At 38.7% G+C, this 21,288-nt stretch overlaps 1 long non-coding RNA gene across 1 annotated transcript; it reads left to right on the top strand.

Moving 5' to 3' along the window:
- The first annotated feature begins 254 nt into the window (after positions 1–254).
- Positions 255–7,659, top strand: LOC125932656 (uncharacterized). Its single transcript, XR_007460714.1, has 2 exons — positions 255–4,817; positions 4,905–7,659. It is a non-coding gene; the product is annotated as an uncharacterized LOC125932656 (long non-coding RNA).
- The last annotated feature ends 13,629 nt before the right edge of the window (positions 7,660–21,288 follow it).

The raw sequence follows: 21,288 nt of genomic DNA on the forward strand, positions 1-21,288 counted from the left end.
ACCACCCAGATTTATTAACCCATGACAACATGCTAACATTTTGCTCTATTCCATATGTACATCTGTATGTGTGATTTATTGTCAGTCATATATTTATAAAATTTAGATTATACCAAAATCCAAATATTAGGTTTTTATTATGCTTTTTCCATATAACATTACATGTATGTGTATATATGTGTGTATGCATATAAAATGCTTTATTTCAAATATCACTAGATATATCTATATATCTATATATATATAGATATATAGATATATATATACTATATATTTTCCTGTCTTTAAATATTCTCCATTAGCAGGCCTTTTAATGGCTGAAAAGTGCTCATGTTAATTCCCATTATACAGAGAATTTAGAACAGAGCTTCTCAGACCCTTCTATTTTACAAACAGTAGTTAGCCATCAGATGCTTGATATGCAACAGTCTGAACCATGCCAGACCCATAGGAAGGATTCCAGAAATGCTTACTGATTAAGTGAATAAATAAATGAACTCCTTCGACCCCAGGAGCACCCTAGCCCAAACACAACACCCACATTGCCATTGCACAGGTTCCTGCTGAATGGAAAAGGAGGTGCTTGAACTTTAGAGCAAGTAGTCGACAACTCAGGACTCAGCATTCTGGTCTCTGGTGTCGAGCACTGGCAAAGTCCTCATTTTTCTTCAAATTTTACAGCAAGTGTCCTTTTAGTAGGTACCATTGTAGGTACTGTGGATACAGAAATGAATGTGATAAAAGAATTACATTCCTGTGAAATTGTATTTGTGTGTAGGTGGTGATGGGGAGACAGACAATAAAAGAGTAAATAAACATAATAATTTCATAAAGTGATGAATGAGAACTAAAACTATTATAGCCACACAGCTTATGTTCACGGTAATGTGATTAAACGATTTGGTACTCAGCATTAACAGGACTGCAATATTCTGCAAAAGCCGACCCCCAAAAGATGAGGCTGCAAACAATGTTCCTGTGTGTGTTAGGAACTTGCTGAAAATCCATTTATCTGAACAGCAGACTCTTCACTAGCCCTCATCAGGGTAGTCGTCCCCTTCTCTGAACAACCCAACTAGGCTGAATATTCTTCAAGTCCTCTCCAAAGCCCACACTTCACTGTGTTGATCAGTCCTAGACTATTAGACTATTATATCACATGCTTTGCACAGTTCCAATCAGGACTCCACATTTAAAGACCCACCTTAAACTAGACCCTCAAAACCCTATCAATATTCCACCCTTGACCTCTTCCTTCTAAGAAGCTTCTATGATTCCATCAAAGTAACGGTATCTCTTACTGCACTAAGCAATAAATTTGGCTTTGTGCAATCAGCAGGCTATTTCAGTGGTCTGTGTAGGAACCGGCAGTCAACATGAGTGGTATGAAGGAGAGAAAGCAGGGCCATTCAATCCATAGTGATGGAGGTGGGGCTGGCAGTGGTGCTACTTTCATTGGAATAAAAAGCCTCTCAAATGGTAACATGTGAGCTGAGACTTGAAAGAAGAGAAGGATCTGGCCTTACTATATCCTGGAGGCAAACCTTCCGAGCACTGGGAATAGTAACAGGAGGAGGGTTGTCAGCAGAGCAAGGAGGTCAGAAGGTGGAGGGCATAGATGGATGCCAGACGAAGAAGTTCATTACAGGCCAATGCAAGGGGTTTGGAGTATAGGCTAAGCGTGATGTTAAAAACTGGAGGATTTAAGCAGGAAAGCGGCATTCCTGCATCCATCCATCTGGTCAGTGAACGTTCCTTGAGATCCTTCTCTAGGCCCGTGTTCATGGCTACAAACTGCTCTGGAGATTGAGCATCCTGGAGAAAGACACAAATAGCCAGCACTCCGAAAACCAATTCCCACACATTGGAGGAAGTGTGGGAAGGAACCGGTGACCCAGAAGCCACAGAACCAGAGGAGGTGGACCTTCTTTGTCATGCTTCTGGCTCCCACATCCTCAGGGTTCCACATAAGCGTGGTTTGCCTGATGGAAGCTTCCAGCCTCTGAGGAGCACAAGGCACTACACTAAACCCAGGCCTTGGACTCCCCATGGGCAGCCGGGTGGGTTACTTTACATGCTTCAGGACCAAGCACAGTACCTGGCATCGAGTAAGCGCTCAATAAATGTTGGAACTGAGGATCTGCTTTCTAGGTGTCTATACTCCACTCAATTAAAAAGCTGTTTTGAATTTCGTACAGAGCTACATATATTATTGAAACATAAGGTGCCCACGGGTGGCTCACCAGGGTAAGCACCCGACTCTTGATTTCAGTTCAGGTTATGATCTCACAGTTTGTGAGTTCGAGCCCCGTGTCAAGCTTTGTCTGCACTGATGGCACGGAGCCTTCTTGGGATTCTCTGTCTCCGTCTCTCTGCCCCTCCCCAACTCCTGCTTTTTTCTCTCTCTCTCAAAATAAAGAAACTTAAGAAAAAAAACGTGAAAAAAATGAGGAAGTCAGAGGAAAAGAATGTGAAGGTAAGGAAAATAAAATAAAATAAAATAAGGGTTAGAGTAAATAGTTAACACCCCTAATGAGTAGCTTTGAATAGAGGTGAATTACAAAGTCTTCTGGGCAGCCAATGAAAAGTGCACAAAGTTCAGCTGGTAGCTTCACAGAAACAGAATTAGAACAATAACAAGAAGCCAGGGCCTGAGGAAAGGCCCAGCTCTTTCTAGCACTGGGGCAAAGAAATTTTTTAATGAATCTTCATAAAGCGATTTTCTGTGAGATAGTAGATAACACGCCCCTAAGACAACACAGTTGTGAGTTTCAAATAGCTGTTTCTTGAAACACCCCCCCCCCCCCCCCCCGGAACATTATCTCGGCATATCTGAACAAAACTCCATCAAGGAGACGGGGCCATGGAGGAATTTTGATCCACGGTGTGCTGGTGAGGACACTTTAGAACAGTAGAGGGATGGGGGAGGTTGGGGAGCAAGGGAACATAGAGTTGGGCAGGACCCCACAGTGCTCGAGCTTGGTGGAGACGGGCACGTGCATACATCCTGCACACCTCTGGAAAGAGTAACTCAGAATGCAGGGGACACTGGCCCCTCACGCCCTCCGTGGAGCAACCGTCTACCCTCCTAGAACAAAATGAGGGGGAGAGAAGCCTCCAGAGAGGAGGGATTTGTGATGAGGGGGGAATCTTCATGAAGTGTTATAGTAAACACCTCATATTTCAACTCTGTGAAGAAAGCATCTCCCGGCAGACAAGCTCACAATATGTGTTCAGTTTGTGGTGGGGTCGGCCAGGGCCCACTGGCGGCTCCACCAGGGTCCCCCATTTCCTGGGCCATAAAAACATGCTCCTGACTGATGGCTGACATACGAGGTGACAGACAAGGAAATGGTTTCCCTTGGCTGCGTGTGTGTGCCCCAATTTACAGCTGCCCCGGAATTAGCAAGGGCGGATGCTTCCACGGCTGTTAGGTTAAGTATAAACTCCCAGTCGTTTCTTCATGGGGGAGGATACTTGGTTTGGAAAAGAAAAATCATGGCGAAATCAAACAGGAAAATAATGTCTCTTTTTAAAATGGTATTCTTGAATGATTGTAAACACGGTTTAAATTGGCTGGATTTTCTACCCAGATCTGTGTGTGCAGACATAACCAGGGCTACGCTCTGATGATATCAAGCCCTTGAGGTGAGAGTTTTATCTTTTTCCCAAGTGCATATTGTCTTGTTGGATCTTGACATTGCTTGTAGATGGGAAAATGGAAGCTTGGTGAAGGTTAAGGGACTTCTCCAAGGCCACACAAGGTGGCCCTTAAATCCTGTCTCCTGGCTTTCAGGTGAGAGCTAGGAGATGATGTTATGGGGTCACCTGGCCCTGTGCCTGACGCTAGTAGTGGGTGCCCAATAAACATTCATTTCCCCACCTCTTACTATTTTTCTTCCCCACTTTTCTATTAAAGAGATGCTCTTCGATTGAAGGCTAAGTCTTACCTATGATTTCCACTTGGCCCATATATCTGCTTTTCCATGAGTCCCAAGTGCAAGTGCTCTAAACACGTGTGCTTCATGAAATGCCTCAGAAAGCAGTGAGGGGTGTGGAAGGCCGTCAAGCCTCAAATCTACAAGGTTGCCATTAAAATCCCTTCCTGGCCCTCTGACCCAATCCTGTCGCTAACTGTGTGACCCCAGCCCTGTCACTGTGTCTCTCTTTTCCATACAACATTACAAGGGTTTTGTGAAATGTGCACATCTGACCTATCTGATGCCACAGCCTGCACACTCTGGTGAGGAATATGAGGCAAGAAAGACATCCATAAATTCTCAGACAACAAGGTCAAGAAAATAAATTCTTTGGGTGAGAATAAGGGGGTGGTGGAATTTATCAGCATGATTATTGTGCTGGATTTGTACTGAGTTTAGCTTAGATAGGAAGGTCAAAAACCATTCACTGTTTGGGATACCCTATGTGATCAGGCTCTTTCATTAGGCGTATTTCAGGCTTAGGAATACATTTTTAACTTCATATTATGTACGTATTTGTTTTAAGTGCTATTGTAGTCAGCGGAGGCGGGGGGATAGATGGTGGTGTAGGGCAAAGACACAGTTCCAACAAATGAGGGCCCTGAAGAGCTTTTTCTCTAGACAGACATCTCTTGAAGGTCTGCATGTTGAATAAACAGACCTAGCTTAGGGAGGGTTTTCTGTTGCTACAAAAGACTGTGGAAGAAATATATCTATGGCCATTTTTGTAATAGCATAAGAAGAACAAAAATACCTGTAGTGGTCTCAAGGTGAAAAGGAAATTGATCAAGTGTAAGAAAAAGACTAAGCTCCTTTCAAAGGATCTCAGCATCAAAGGTTGGTACAAAGAAGTTTCCACCTTCTAGTAACCAGAACACTTTATTAACCAGATTGGGCCATTCCTTGACATTTGTCTATTTGCAGACTTTGATCCCTGAGACAACTTCTAGCTGGCAAATTCTCCAAATATGATTACCTCCAATATATGAGCTCATTTCTCTGTACTTACTCCCAAATGGTGAACATCGATTTGCGACATTAATGAAGTAAGTACCCAACTATCCTTGTTCATGAGCTATTACCTCGGTATTGATTGTAGACTTAATTGACAATTACTTGAGTGGGCTGGGCTATACTGAGCTTTTATTAATTTTCCATGGTGATACTCATTACTAAACTTCATTGCAATTGTGTAACAATGTACACTCCCCCCTGTAGCTCACTGAACTGGAAAATTCCACTGGCCATTTCCCAAACCTCTTTATCCTGGAAAATAAAGAATTTTGCTATTGCTAAATTTGATATCAGGATTCTAGACCTCGATTCTGTGGGGAGAGAATTGGCTGTGAAAATAAATAGAATTTGCTAAATTATTTTTTCTTCACTGTTATTTCAGAGAACATGTTGTATCCACGGACTTTATTCTATCCCTTGCTTCCTAGAGGGACAATGAACTCCATGCTACTGTAAAATTATATTCATTCTTCTTTCTCCCTTTTCTTTTTTTTTTTTTTAAATTAAGGGTGTGGAGAAGGCAGCAAGGTAGAGGAGATTTTGTGGTTTTAGGGAAGAGGAGTTTGGGTTTCTAGGAGTGGTAAATCACAGGAAGGTATATAGAGAAGGGAAACTAATGGTACATAAGGTTATATAATAAGGTTTATTTATGCAGACGCATCTCAATGCCATCTCTGTCTCCAGTGATAAGGGCTGTGCTCTCCTTCCTGGGATGGGAGCAGGAAGCAGAAAACCATCAGGAAGAAAAATTTATGCTCTGTTCTTACGCAGATCAGTGGAGTGCAGAGAGCCCCCCTTGTGTCTGCCATCTCTCCATAGCCTTCAGCTTAAAATAATCCTTATTCCCAAGTGGCATATTAGGTGGGACGTTGGGGGGGGGCAATATTCTGATTCCCTTTAAAGGTAATTCGGAAATGTGACTTCTGATACCTGATTGAGCAGAGCAATGGTTTTAATGTGACATAAATTGATTAGAGTTGGAATTCACTTCATTATGAGCTAATGAATGGAGACATTCTTGTAGTTTTCTGGGAGAGTCAGTGCTGCAACAGAGAGGTTTGTCCGTAAAGGAACTGATGGATATTTGGTGTAGCTGTTCTAGAAACATAACCAGTGAATATCCACAAAATTTTCCGGAAAAATATTGATTGGCATTCAACAAATTCAACTCTCAATTAATCTGACAAGTGCAGATTTTGTTTGTTCTGTTTTGTTGACCATTATCCACTCATGAGAAGTCAATGATAAGAACTCTAGCTCCTGTTGGAAAGGATGTTTTGAAAGAGAAAAATTAACATAGATGAGTTTACTTTGAGCACAATCATCTTTGCCTTGTATGAAAGGCTATGTAATGTAGTGGAAAATGCCCTCCACTAGGAATCAAAATTCTTATGGTTTCATGCTTCTGGACCTCATTATAATATGGCCTGTATAACCTCTGAGGCACTTTCTGTGCTCTTAAACGCCACAAACTTGATCTTGAGACATTGAGTTCTGGGAAGGTAAAATAATGGAAAGAGTACTGTACTGGAAGGCCAGAACATTGCTTTGAGCTGTTGTTTCCCCAGCCAGCTGTGTGACCTTGGAGAAGTCACTTCAGCTTCCTGTGCCTCACTTTTTTCCTCTGTACCATGGGGTGCTAGTGACCCAGGTCACATTCCTCTTCTCAGGTCCTTCAGTTCAACATGGTAAGCAATGGCTTCTGTTGTAGTTACTTGGTTTTTTTTTTTTTGGGGGGGGGGGTTGTTTTTGTTTTAAGTTTATTTATTTTCAAAGAGAGAGAGAAGGGAGGGTTAAGGGCAGAGAGAGAGGCAGAGAATGAATCCCAAGCAGGCTTTGTGCTGTCAACAGAGCCTGATGCAAGACTCAATTTCACATGAGATCATGACCTGAGCTGAAATCAAGAGTTGAACACTTAACCAACTGAGCCATCCAGGTGCCCCATGTTGTGGTTAGTTCTGTGCATAGACTTGGTGAGGCTATAGTGCCCAATAATTTAATCAAATGTAAATCCAGGTTTCATTGTGAAGATTATTTTGTGGATGTAGTTGACATCCACAGTCAGTTGACTTTAAGTAAAGGAGATGATGCTCAATAATGTGGGTGGGTCTTTTCCAATCCATTGGAAGTTAAGAACAAAACTGAGGTTTCTTGGAGAAGAAATGTTCTGCCTCAAGACTGCAGCTTTAATCCCTGCCTGAGTTTAGGTTTTTCCAGACTGTTCTGTGGATTTTGGACTTGCCAGCTCCCACAATCATCTGAGCCAATTTCTTAAAATAAATCTCTTAGCATACACACACACACACACACACACACATATATGTGTATATATATATATATATATATATACACGTTTATTTTATTGGTTCTTTTCTCTGAGGAACACTGATACAGCTCTCCAGGTGAGACAATCAATTTGTGGCCATCAAAGGAAGATGCACTGATATTTCTTCTACTTACTATGGTAAGAGTAGGGATAGAAACATAGAGCACACGTTACCTCAGTGGCTATATTCAGCCCACAAACATTTTTTCTCGGGCCCACATAGTTTATTTCTTTTGAATTAGTTGACAACATTTAAACATGAGATATCACTTAAAGTGTGACTTTCTCTTTCTCTTAAGTAACTGGAGATCTAGCAACCTGAGGCCTGTATTCTTGCAAGAGACTAATCAGCTTGAACGAAATCCTCAAACTGGGTCACCTCAAACTTGTCACCCTGGGGAGACACAAAGGTTTTCCAAGGAGTATCAATTTTCAGACACTCAACTTCCATATGTTCCCATTTCTATAGCTGATCTGCTTGCAACCTGCTTGCCTCCTGAGCTGTCACATTTGTCCTTTCTCTCTCAGCTCCCCTTTCGGATCACCCTTCTCCCACCTCACAAAATGAGGTCAATATGGAAATAATGCTGCCCAGCTATAGCTTCCACACAGGACTTGCTTCCCATAGTGGGCTGAATGGTGACCCCTAAAAGATATGTCCATCTGGAACCTCAGAATGTTAACTTATATGGAATAAAAGCTTTTGTAGATGTAATTAAGGTAAAGATCTTGAGACAAAATCATCCTGAATTACAGTAGATTATAAATCCAATGGCAGATGTCTTTATAAGAAGCTGAAAAGTAGAAAACAGCCACAGAGATGCCGAGGGGAAGGCCATGTGAAGACAGAGGCAGAAATAAGAGTGATGCTACAAGCCAAGGGGCACTAAGGAACACCAGGAGCCAGCAGAAGCTTCAAGACAGGAGGCATGGAACAAATTCTCCCCCTGAGCCTCCAGAAGGAACAAATTCTCCCCCAGAGCATCCAAAAGGAACCAGCCCTGCTGACATCTTAATTTTGGACTTCTGGCCTCCAGCACTGTGAGAGAATAAATTTGTTACTTCAAGCCACCACGTTTGTGGTAATTGGTTATGGCAGACCTAGAAAACTAATATACTCCCCTCTGGGGGGAGCTCCTTCAAGGTTGGCCTCAGCTGCAGGGGGCCACCCTGACTGAAGTCACACCCTTTCCAGGACAGCCCCACATCTGACAATGAAGCATGTGGGGTACTTGCCACCAACACAAGTCTAATGGGCAGTGTTCACTTCAGCTCTGGCTGCTGGGAGTCTTCACCAATTTCCTCTCATCCAGGCTTCCTTTCTCTTCCTTCTCTACACATGTGTTGATCCCTCATAAACATCCCGCTCCCCACATCGTGTCTCAGCATGTGACAGAGAACCCAACGTGTTATTGTAGAAGAAAATGCACACCTTTTACCATCTCAGGTCTTCCTACCATGAATTGCCTCCAGGTGTTAGGACTCTCTGGGTAACAATTGGACAGTTCGAAATATTGATGTTGATGTTGCTATAAAAGGTTCCTATCCCCATTTACTTATTTATATAAACCAGTTTTCTCAGCATTTGCATCCATAAACATCAAACTTAGAAAAAGGTTTGGTGCTGAGCCCCGTCTCATGCTAGCAGTAATATTCATCTGTGCATACATGAGAAATTGGAAAAATAAAATTGGAAAATTTTTATTGGAAAAAAATAAAACCGATCTATCTCATATAGGTATGATTTAAACAAAATTTTAATTTTATGTTTAATAATTATTCATTAAAAATTTACAAGTATATTTAGGTTATTTTAATCGATTTTTCCAGAAGAAAAATACTTCTCCACTTATGGCCTTATGGTCAAAGGATATTAACTTCCAATTTGTATTTTTACTTATGTTGCAGAGAAGTAGGGAAGTGTGATGAATAAAACACTTTATGGTTGAGTGTGGTGAATAAAACACATTATGGTTGAGTAAAATTTTGTGGGGGAAGAGTAATAAAATACAAGTTCAAGGAAGAACACCTGGGGTGGCTCAGTCGGTTGAGCACCAATTCTTGATTTTGGCTCAGGTAGTGATCCGAGTCGTGGGACTGAGCCCCAGGTTGGGCTCTGCGCTAAGTGAGCCTGGAGGCTGCTTAAGATTCTGTCTCTCCCTCTGCCCCTCTCCCCTGCTCACACACTCACTCTCTCTAAAATTAAAAAAAATAAAAAATAATTTTAAATACAAGTTCAAGGAGAAAAAAGAAGTAAAATTTCTGTTTGTCAAATAAGAACTTGTTTGTGTATTCTTTTTATGGTTGATAGTGGTTATCAAATTGCTGGGGGGTCTAAATTGTATTGGAATAATGTAATTTTTTTACTTTAAAGTATTACCATTTATAGTACATCACTAATTACCTCCCACCCCACTCTTTTTAAAGTAGGCTCCACACCCAGTGTGGAGCCCAACACAGGGCTTGAACTCACAACCCTGAGATTAAGACATGAGCCAAGATCAAGAGTCAGATGTTCAACCAACTGAGCCACCCAGGTACCCCATCCTTTTAATAACTATTAAGCCTACAATTACAAATTTTAGGTGTTCACTTAAAACTCTGATGAGGTGGCACAGTTTTCCAAAAATCTGGGGACAGCTTCACGACTACCACTGATCTGCGCTGCCTGCTGACACCTGCAGGTATTTCAGTCTGTGACTCCTGCTTTGGCCAAACAGCAGAACAACTCTATGCTAAAGCCTGTGTTAATCCTCAAGTGCGGTTTCTGAGAGGATTATCCTCCCCAGATCTCTGAGGAACTAACGGCATATCTGCCAGGGAGGAAGGGGCTGACATACAGAGGAGGGGTAGCTTTTTCTAATTCTCGCAAAGGCTCTCTTTAAAGGCCAGGGCCACAGAGGAGAATGCTCTGATGGGCAACAGGGACTGACTTACAAATTCCCCCAAAGAAACTTAAGAGGAACTGCTCCTTCCACAGCCTCCTCCCCATATCCCTCCCCCTGAGCTCTCTTTCTTTCCCTTCTCTACATAGATTCCACTCCAGGCGGAGGGGAATGAGACAACTAAGGAAAATGTGTTTACTTTGCACAAAAATAATAACTACAACTATCATAATGACTGTTGTTTATTGAGCGCTTACTATGTGCCAGGTAGAAAAATGGATTATCTTAATGACCTCAGAATTACCTGCTGGAAGGGAATTGTCTTTTGAGAGTCTCTTCATTAGCCCTCTTAGGAACTGGTTATAAAAGCCATCCAGAGGATGCATAGGGAAGCAAGAAAATTTGGGGGAAAAGTTATGACAAATAATAACAACCAACACCTTTATAAATGCTAACTATATGCCAGACTCTGCTCCAAGTATTTTATATATAGAAATTCATGAAATTCTCACAATCATCCTGGTATTATCCTCATTTCCAAAAGGGGGAAACTGAGAAACAGACTAAGTAAGCAACTTGCCTCAGTGCTAGTAAGCAATTAAGTGTCGACTGGCTCCAGAGTTTGTGCTTTTATCTATTATACTGTATCTATGCTCTTAACCACTCTACTATGCTATATCAGGACTTTTTAAATAAAACAATAGCAATTCAACCAATATGGTACCGTTTCATCATAGAATGAGGAAATACAGATCAGAAACAGACCACATATAGAAAATTAACAAATGATGATTAGGCCTCTCAAATCAGTAGCAAAAATAAAAACAAATTTCTAATTCACATCTAAATCAAATTATATTCCAGATGGATCAAATGTATCAAATGCATAGAAATGTAAATGTATCAGCAATTTTAAGTTCTAGGAGAAAACATTGGAATATTTTTATAATGTTGGCATTTCCTTCTAGGCATATGGAGCACAGTATCCATTAAAAAAAATTATTTAGCTAAATACACAGTAAATAAAAACTTCTATATGGAAAATAACACACTATAATCTAAGTTGGAAGAAAAACAATATTCTGAGAAAATACTATAAATATGTGATAAACAAAGAGACAGAAACCATAATATATAAAGAGCCTCTATAAATCAACAAAGAAAAAAACCCTCAAATTACACTTACAAATAAGAAAAGAAAAATACAAACATGAATTCACAGAAAAATAAATGCAAATAGCCAGTAAATCTATAAAGAGATGCACAATCATCTCAGAAGCCAAAGATGTACAACATCTTTTAAAAGGGATATTATTTTAAAGAAAAATATTAGTAAATATTAAACTGTTTTGAAAATATGGCAGATAGAAAACTCTAAGGCCCTGTTGGCATATTGGCAGTAGTGTGAATGGCAAGCCTTTTGGAAAGAATATTGGCAGTAGCTATTTCAACAGAAAATGCATATTCACTGTGTTCTAGTAATTACAGTTATTATAATGGATAATTATCAGGTCATCCATTAAATGAATCCATGTTTCCCCCCTGAGTCAAGTTTCTGCATCTCAGCCTGGTTTGCAAGGCCCTCCATTACCTAGGTCCACCTACCCACTTAGTGCCACTCCCGCACACCAAACTGTCATCCAGAGCCTGACAGGTACCCAATAACACCACCTCCCCTGGGCCTTTGCTTATGCTACAAGAACCCTCCTTTCTTGCTTTCACCCACCCCCACTTGTTTCAAGGCCAAGTCTGAGCTCCATCTCCTACATGAGGTCAGGTCCTTAGCACAGCCCCTGACACTCAATAAATGCAAGCTTTTGTTATTTTAATATTATTAACCCTTAAGCATCTATTTTCTCAGGTGACACCCTAATTCTTTTGGGTATGTTTTCTTTACAGTGAGGTTGGAAGTTTCTGGAAGGCAAGAAATACTTTGGGCTTCCCTTGTGAAGGCAGTACAGTTTACAGTGTTCTAATATCAGACAGACCTAAGTTCGACCTTGATCTGCTATTTTCTGCCTATGTTTCAAGGTATTTCACCTTTATGCACCAGCCCATAATACATGCTAAATCAATTATTGTGATGATCATGGTTGCTTACCTTCTCTCTGCATACTTGTCCCCTCCCATCGATGCCAAAATAGAATCAAACCCATGGAAAGTAGTCAGCAAACACTAGCAAGTTCATCAGGTAGACATCCAAATTGTCATGTGTTCTATCAAATACACTGTAAATGACACTTTGTGTGTGTGCATATGTGTATGTGCTTTTATTCATTTATTCATTCATTCAATCAATCAATTATCCAAGAAGAACTCCTCTTAGTTTGCTTTTAAGTGAGCTAGTAACTATTCTCAGTTTAGAGCTAGCCAAGAATCAATCTTGGCCTGGTTGCTAGGAAACTCTGTCTTTGGAGCAGAAGTTAAGAATCAATTTCCCCATGCTTTAAAGAACTTATATTTAAGTAAATGACTTCCTCAGAAATATTGATTCATTCCAAAAGCATTTAAATAATATAGAAAACAAGAGGATTTTCATGTGAAATCTGCATCTCCACAGTGAAGAAGACATGCACTTAAAGAAAACATATTTACACATATAATCTACATCTTGTTCAGAGAGAAAATAGACTTTAATGTAGTAATAGGACTATTTATGTAATGAACTCTCATGGGCTGTTGCATAAATAATGATTCCTGAACTGTACAAATGTTTTTATGTGAAAAGTGCCTTTGTGAACTTTCATAAAAATTTGCTTTTGTAATTATATCAAAGTCTGAATTTGCATGAACAAATGAAGCTCTGTGAAGAGACATGAAGACATTTTCTAATGGAAACACCATAATTCGAAGCACATTTTCTCAAAAGATGTGTTTTGAAAATGCTCGCGCCTCCTCACGGCTTCAACGTCTTGCAAAGGATTCTCTTGGTCAGCAACTGGCTTCACCAGCACTCTCGGACATCAGCAAGCCCCTCTCCGGGGAGGGATGCCAGCCAGCCTGTGAAATATTTCTACAAGAACTTTTGGCTGCCTGAACTGCCTAAAGCAAATGTTTGTTTGCTGCGGTACGTGAATCAAATGCTTTTGTGTGAAAACACTTGCTAGAGAAACAAATGTTTGTTTTGGTAATCGACATTTGGACTGTTGGAACATTACCACTTAAGATATTGGTTTGAGAAATATACATTTAATTTGGAAAGCACCAGTTAGAATCGGGCATGTGACACAAATCTAGGCTGTAAGGAAATGAGGTTGAAATTGGACCCCAATATTTCACTTCCCCTTGTCAGATCCGACTAGGAAAATGGTGCCTTGTTTGACATGTTGCTGTATAATGTTACTGAGCAACAGCATAAAGGAAAAAAAGTGATTTACTTCCTTCTAGAAGTGTATGACTTATAAATTATCAAAGATAGCAGCAAGAGTGTATTTATCTAGTATTAATATTTAAATGCTATCTTCCTATTGAATGTACCACATGCTCCATATTAATCTTTTAGATTAGACTTAGTACAAATTGATGTTTCCTAAATGGAAGATTTCTCCTTACAGTTCACTTTTGATTATCCATGCTAACTGGCAGGAGGGAAGGTACAGATACCCCAAAACAGCAGGTGATACAGAAATAAGCTTTGGCTTCAGAGAGCATTAAATTTTTTAGTAGCAGAAAGAAACTAATTACATTTTAAGGGAGGAAGATATTCAGAAGGGAGTTTGATGGCAAGAGGGTAGTTTTTTTTTTAATGTTTATTTATTTTTGAGAGAAAGAGGCAGAGTGTGAGCAGGGGAGGGGCTAGAAAGAGAAGGAGACACAGAATGTGAAGCAGGCTCCAGGCTCTGAGCTGTCAGCACAAAGCCCGATACAGGGCTCGAACTCACGGACTGCGAGATCATGATCTGAGCCAAAGTCAGTTGCTTAACCAACTGAGCCACCCAGGCGCCCTGAGGGTAGTTTTTATTTTAAATATATTTGGTCACAGAAAACCCATAAATAGAAACTCAAGCAATGATATACTGAGGTCTAGTCTAAATACTAGAGCACAAACATTTTTTAATTAAGTATTTTATTTATTTCCTCATACATTTTAAGTATATTTTTAGTTCTGACAAATGCCAGGATTATATGTAAATGCATTTGAATTTTTTTTTACCACTATGTTTAAGTGCTTCTCTTTTGTGAAAATTAACTGCAGGATCCAGGTTCATCTGAACATGTATGAGCTGAAACCTATAATCAAATCACTATGTACTTAATAATAAAATAAAATTATAGCCCACATTCCTTGCTGCTGGCCTTAGTCCTATTTGATCTTTGGCTGAAAAAAAAAATCATACTTTTAAGTAGAAAGGGAAGCCAGTATCAGTTCAGAATAGCCAAATAGAAGGACTATTCACTAGAACATCAAGAAACAGGACTTTGTATCCTGAATCCACCCATTGCTGTTTCCATTTGTAAATTTCATTCTACCGTTGAGAAAGATAAGTGATATAATTCATGTATATTTGAAGTACTTTGAGCTCCCCAGAACTTAATAATTCAGAGTATTACAGTAAACTCCCATTTATTCCGAATCCAAACTACCAGAAAGCTGAAATAATGAGAATTTGTGTGTGTGTGTGCAATTTATAAAATGGTAATGTCCCTGGAGCATTAAAAGATCCTAAATTCTTCTGAACAGTCACAGAAAGATTAAATTTTGTTCAGCATAATTTTGTGGTTAAGATGTTTGATAGAGTTCTAATTCTTTGAAGATAGTAATTAATCCATACGTAGCCTATGGTAATTCTTCTTTTTAACTTCAATACAGAAGTAGTATCTCTACATTTCCAGGAAGCCTTGGCTTTGTATTTCTAGCCTAATCATGCTCCAAAATGTAGAGCACATCATAAACTTTACAAAGTTTGATAACGGATCACATATGTCCTACTTTATTAGCTATAAATGATTCATGTGATTTCAAGTAAGAGACACCCACTCAAGCTAGCTAAAGGAAAAGATATTATTTATTACTCTGAAACTGGGCTCTTTCATGGAACCCACACTTGTGCTCAGGCATAAACTGGAACCAAGACTAGGAGGTCTGTGGGAAACCCTGGAAATTTATATTTTCTCTCTGCCTTTCATCTCTATTCTCTTTGTTTATCGGCTTCATGTTATTCTTAGTCTGCAAACCAATACCTGCTCTATTCTCCCCCTCGGTGGGAAGTTGGACCCTATATGGCAACAGACATCGTGTATAATGGCATTAGAGAGACACGAGCACATTTTAGGCCCCACTTGAATTGTAAGAGAATAAGATAGGCCTGCTGAGGTCAGGTATCCACTCAGCACTCCACTTCCCAACCCCTTCTATCCCCCAGTACACTGACGGGGAGGAAGGGAAGGATCATAGCCTAGGTAAGTAATCAAACCCCGTGGACAGAGGAAGGGGCAATTATCAGAGAGGCAGGCTCAGTGTGAGCTGAAAGGTATCACTACCAATCTCATCAGAAGAGTTTTAAGTATTAAGAAACTGTCACATTCATGGTGACAGATACAAGTTTTCTAAAATTCTACTTTTCACTTGAAAGCTTAAATTTTAGCATTGGCAAAAAATACTGTCAATTGCATGACTGTGGTGACAGGCTGACTTCATTCATTTTTGAGAAAATGTCTGCCAAATAACCAAGTCTAAATAACCATAATTTGTCTGTCAGTTTTTCTTTTAAGTAAAAATGTTCCACTTTAAAAAGAGAAAGAGGGAGAGAGGCTAGTCGAGCTCACAACTCAAGCAACCACACAAATGCTTTTCCTGGAGGCAACCATCATACTTTGGTACACAGTGCTTTCTACATACTTCCTATTTCATCAGATAGAATACTCAAAAAATACATGTAATCAAAGGTTGATGTTTAATAAAAGTAATAATTTTTAACTGATCCATCAAGGGCATTAAACAAAACTGTCTTCTCTTTCCCTTCACATGGCAGTTAAGAATATAATGATTACTAAGAATATAATGAAGACAAATTCTTCCCTATATCTTTTTAGTGTTATTATGAAAATTATTTTGCTTTCTCATATTGCTGAAAGGGTCTCAGAGATACCCCCAGGACCTCCATAGCCAGGGATCTGTGAATCACACTTAGATAACCACTGCTATACACCAACCTGCTAAATATACTTATATTAATCAGTTGAAATCATTGAGCAAGGGAATCTTTTTCTTTTGGTATAGTATGTTCTTGGAAGCAAGAACATGGACATCCATATTGCATGGAGAACATAACATTTAACAATTATAAACAAATTGAACTTTTTAGTAATCAGTTCTGGGGAGAATTTTAACACACAGACTGATAAGGTTGGTTAAGAACCCCAGAAATAATGGAGTTCAACGTAACATCCAGTGGAAGAATTTTAAAACAACAAATGTTGTGAGTTTGGTTTGATGGATTACTTTGCAGGAACTGAGAAGGCCTTGCATAGAGCCTTGTGATATGACAATTTCCTAAATCATATAAAATTAAAAATTCAAGGAAGTTTTGGAAGTTCTAGCCACAGCAATCAGACAAGAAAAAGGAATAAAAGGCATCCACATTGGCAAGGAAGAAGTGGAACTTCCACTACTTGCAGATGACATGATACTATATATAGAAACTCCTAAAGACTCTGCCAAAAAACTAATAGAACTAATAAATTAATTCAGCAAAGTTGCAGGATACAAAATCATCGTACAGAAAGCCACTACATATCCATACACCAATAGTGAAACAGAAGAAAAGGAAATTAAGAAAGCAATCCCATTTATAATTGTACCAAAAATAATAAAATACAGCAAAACCTTGGATTGTGAATAACTTATTCTGCAAGTGTTCTCCAAGATGAGCAAACATTTCTAATAAATTTTCACTTGATAAATGAGTGATGTCTTGCAGTACAAGTAGTAAGTGACACTGAATGTCACATGATCACTACTAGCCAATGGTTCTTCTCTCTCTCTCTCTCACTGAGGGATTGTGGATAATTGTCAATGCAATGTCACAGTTCTGAAAAATCCTCAAAAGGAGGTAAAAGCAAGTGTCATTGGATAAGTTCTTTGTTAAAGTTGCACGAAAAGGAAAAGTTTCCATTGAGCCAGTAGATAGCAGTGATTTTATTAGTGATAGTGAATGTCTTCCTACACAATAACCCTACTCTCTCTTGTCTTGTCACACCAGCCATGAAGGCTTTCAAAGGTAAATGCAGCTTAATTTGCTTATTTTTCTTTATATTTTGTGTTTTCTTTATTATTTTGTATTATATTACAGTATTGTAATCATTCTTATATGAATATTTTTGGTTTGTAGAATGAATCATCTGAGTTTCCATTATTTCTTATGGAGAAATTTGCTTTTATATACAAGGGCTTTGAATTACAAGCATGTTTCTGGAATGAATTATGCTTGCAAACCAAGATTTTACTATATCTAGGAATACACTTAAGCAGGGAAGTGAAAGACCTGTGTTCTGAAAACAATAAAACACTGATGAAAGAAATGGAAGATGACACAAACAAGTGGAAATATATTCCATGCTCATGGGTTGGAAGAACAAATATTGTCAAAATGTCCGTATTATCCAAAGCAATCTATACATTTAATGCAATCCCTATCAAAATGCCAACAGCATTTTTCACAGAACTAGAACAATCCTGAAATTTGTACAGAGCCGCAAAAGACCCTGAAGAGCCAAATCAATCTTGAAAGAGAAGAACAAAGCTGGAGGTGTCACAATTCCAGATTTTTTTTAGTACATTTTCTTAACGTTTATTTGTTTTTGAGAGACAGGGACAGAGTGTGAGCAGGGGAGGGGCAGAGAGAAAGGGAGACAGAATCCGGAACAGGCTCCAGACTCTGAGCTGTCAGCACAGAGCCCAATGTGGGGCTCAAAGTCACAAACCGTGAGATCATGACCTGAGCTGTAGTCGGACGCTCAACCGACTGAGCCACCCAGACTCCCCATTTTTGGTACATTTTTTAATGTTTATTTACTGTTGAGAGAGAGAGAGAGAGCAGGCGAGGGTCAGAGAGAGAAGGAGACACAGAATCCGGAGGCTCCAGGCTCCGAGCTGTCAGCACAGAGTCTGATGCAAGGCTCAAACCCATGAACCGAGAGATCATGACCTGAGAGTCAAAGTCAGACGCTTAAACAACTGAGCCACCCAGGCGCCCCCAGATTTCAAGTTATACTACAAAGCTGTAGTAATCAAAAGAGTGTGATACTGGCACCAAAAAAGACACATAGATCAAGGGAACAGAATAGAAAGCCCAGAAATAAACCCACAACTATATGGTCAATTAATCTTTGACAAAGGAGGCAAGAATATCCAATGGGAAAAAGACAGTCTCTTCAACAAATGGTGTTGGGAAAACTGGACAGTTACATGGAAAAGAATGAAACTGGACCACTTCATTACACCATACACAAACATAAACTCAAAATGGATTAAAGACCTAAATTTGAGTCCTTTTTTGAAACCATAAAAGTCCTAGAACAGAGCACAGACAATTAATTTCTCTAACATTGACCACAGAAATATTTTTCCAGAGATGTCTCCTGAAGCAAAGGAAACAAAAGCAAAAATAAACTGTTGGGACTTCATCAAAATAAAAGACTTCTGCATAGGGAAGGAAACAATCAACAAAACTGAAAGACAATCTACTGAATAGGAGAAAATGACATACCAGATAAAGTGTTTGTATCCAAAATATATAAATATATAAAGAACTTATACAACTAAACACCCAAAAAACAAATAATTCAATCAAAAAATGAGCAGAAGACATAAATAAACATTTCTCCAAAGAAGACATTCAGATGGCTAACAGACACATGAAAAGATGCTCAATATCACTTACCATCAGGGAAACGCAAATCAAAACCACAATGAGCTAAAACTTCACACCTGTCAGAATGGCTAAGATAAAAAAACACAAGAAACAAGTGTTGGTGAGAATATGGAGCAAAAGGAACCCTTATGCATTGTTGGTGGGAGTGCAAACTAATGCAACCACTGTGGAAAAGAGTATGCAGTTTCCTGAAAAAGTTAAAAAACGAACTACCATATGATTCAGTAATCACACTACTCAGTATTTACCAAAGAGTACAAAAACACTAATTCAAAAGGATATATGCACCCCTATGTTTATTGCAGCATTATTTACAACAGCTAAATTATGGAAGCAGCCCAAACATCCAATAGATGAATGGATAAAGAAGAAGTGGTAATATATACAATGGCATATTACTCAGCCATAAAAAAAAAAAATGAAATCTTTCCTTTTGCAACAACATGAATAGATCTAGAGAGTATAATGAAATACATGAAATATGTCAGTTGGAGAACGATAAATACCATATGATTTCACTCATATGTGAGATTTAAGAAACAAAACAAATGAGCAAAGTAAAAAGAAAAGATAAAGCAAAAAACAGACTTTTAACTACAGAGAACAAACAGATGGTTACCAGAGGGGAGTTGGGTGGGGGATGGGTGAAATAGGTAAAGGGGATTAAGAGTACACTTATCTTGATGAACACTGAGTAATATATAGAATTGTTGAATCAGCATATTGTACACCTGAAACAAACATAACACTGTATATTAACTATACTGTAATGAAAATAAAATACAGATAATAAAAGCACTGTATAAATAAAAAAACTCATTATAACAATTTAATTATAATAAACATTTTAAAAATCACAAGGAAGAAATCTTTAATGTTTAATCTACCATAAACAGGTTTGTGGGTTAAAATGATAACTATAAAAACATAACAAAATAAATTTTCAAATGAGGCCATTACCACATATAGTATTGATTTGAAATCACCACTGTGAAATTATTAAGATTCAGAGATTCAGGACTAAGGAAAGAGTGGTTTAATTCACCAGCTGGTAACTTTAAGCAAATGTCACTGAACCTCATGGGACTGTTTACACATAGCCCATACCTCACAGTTTTATTGTATTACATGAGTTAATGTATTTAAAGTGCTGAACAGTACATAGCACATAGTACATATCCAAAAGTGTTATTTCCATAAAACTTTTAAGAAAGCCAATATAGGAGCACCTGTATTGATGCCAGTGGGTTGAGCATCCTACTCTTGATTTTGGCTCAGGTCATGATCCCAGGGTCATGGGATTGAGCCCAGCATTTGGCTCTGTGCTGAGCATGAAACCTGCTTAAGATTCTCCCTCTCTCTCTCTTCCTCTCTCTGTCTCCCTCTGCCCCTCTCCCCTACTTGTACTCTCTGTCTAAAAAAGAAAAAAAAAAGACGTAGGCAAGCAATATATAGCAGAGAAATCCCATATCTAAAAAGATGGTCTTTACTATACAGTCTAAAAGACCATGGGGGAGGGGAAGGAAAAAAAAAGAGAGGGAAGGAGACAAACCATAAGAGACTCTTAAAAACTGACAATAATCTGAGGGTTGATGGGGGGTGGGTGGTGGGTATTGAGGACATCACCTGTTGGGATGAGCACTGGGTGTTGTATGGAAACCAATCTGACAATAAATTTCATATTAAAAAATAATAATAATAAAATAAAAGAACCATTAAAACACAAGTTACAGCTCAAAAATCAAAAAGCATAATAAAATCAGTTAATCTAAAATAAGTCAAAAAAGAAGGAAGAGGGGAACAATGAACTGATGGAACAAATAGAAAAGAAACAGAAAGATGATACACTTAAACTTTATCATATCAATAACCACATTAAACATAAGTATCTAAATAAACATCCCAATTAAAAAGCAGAGATTATAAGATTGGATTAAAAAGCAAGACCTTAACTATATGATGTCTTTAAAAAAGCACATTTTAAATATAAAGAACAAATGAGGTTAAATGTAAAAGGGTGTAAAAGGCTAAACAGAGATGTGCCATGTAACATTAATCAAAAAATAGAAAGTCAGAGTGGTTATGTTAATATCAATGAAGCAGATTTTAGAGCAAAACTAGTAACAGGGAGAAAAGGACATTTCACAAAGATAAAGGGATCAGTTCATGAGAAGGATATGAAAATTCTAAACTTTTGTGAATCTATTAAC

Source organism: Panthera uncia, chromosome D2 (assembly GCF_023721935.1).
Source record: "Panthera uncia isolate 11264 chromosome D2, Puncia_PCG_1.0, whole genome shotgun sequence".
In the NCBI taxonomy this organism is placed as follows: Eukaryota; Metazoa; Chordata; class Mammalia; order Carnivora; family Felidae; genus Panthera; species Panthera uncia.